The sequence below is a fragment of the Penaeus monodon genome, chromosome 16 (genome assembly GCF_015228065.2).
Source record: "Penaeus monodon isolate SGIC_2016 chromosome 16, NSTDA_Pmon_1, whole genome shotgun sequence".
NCBI lineage: Eukaryota > Metazoa > Arthropoda > Malacostraca > Decapoda > Penaeidae > Penaeus > Penaeus monodon.
The window spans coordinates 952,445-953,408 of NC_051401.1; positions in this window are offsets into that span (position 1 = coordinate 952,445).

Below are 964 nucleotides of genomic sequence, written 5' to 3' on the forward strand. Positions count from 1 at the left end.
GACGTGTGAGCGAGGACGCCGCCGAGTTAGGCCTGGACGAGGACTACGAGGAAGTCTAGACGAATCCAAAGTCAAGGAGGACCTGTGCGAGACTTTCGAGGACGTGTGGACATCGAGGACAGACAGATTACACCGAGGACCAGGAAGAAGAGGACGACAGGGACGAGCAGCCACGAAGATGCACTAGGACAACGCATGTGAGAACGAGACAACCAGCCAAGTTAGGTCACCCTTGAGGCAAATCATAGGTGCCTCGAGGGCGAGGTGCGAGTAGGTTGGCCGAGCAATATGGCATATACATAAGTCTATTTCTGTTACCAGTGGACCAGTGGCTCCTAAGTTCCCAAATAGGAGCCATTCACTCAGCGAGGGCATAGATGACGATGTTATCTGACCTCGCTTGACCCGTCAGTTCGTTGGCAGCGTCCACTGTGGTAAGGTCGGCCTAGCCCTCCCCCTCCAGGCAGGTTGACCTGACACGTAACCCGGGTTACCCCCCAGACATCGTCTTGTGTGTTCCCATAATGTGTGTTGAACTCTTAGTAATAAAGAGTTATGCCGTTATACCAGTATCACTCCCCTGCAAGCCATTATAATTGGGTTCTGTACCCATTATAGAGAGGGTGGGTGGGATGTGGGGGACACGAGAGAAGTGTGTGTGTGTGTGTGGGCTGGGAAAGGTGTGTTTTAAGTGTGGAGTGGCTGTGTGTGTGTGAGTTGGTGAGGGCGAGAACAGAAAAAAAAAAAAAAAAAAAATAGAGAGTAGGGAGTCTAATGCTGATTCTGAAGAGAGAAGTGTGTTGTTGAGGTAAAGAGGTGAAGAGGAAAAGGAGGTGGGTAATATATATATTATATATATATATATATTATATATATATTATATATATAATAGGTGTGTGTGTGTGTGTGTGTTGTGTGTGTTGAAATCCATGCACTACAGACTGTATATAATATATTATATATA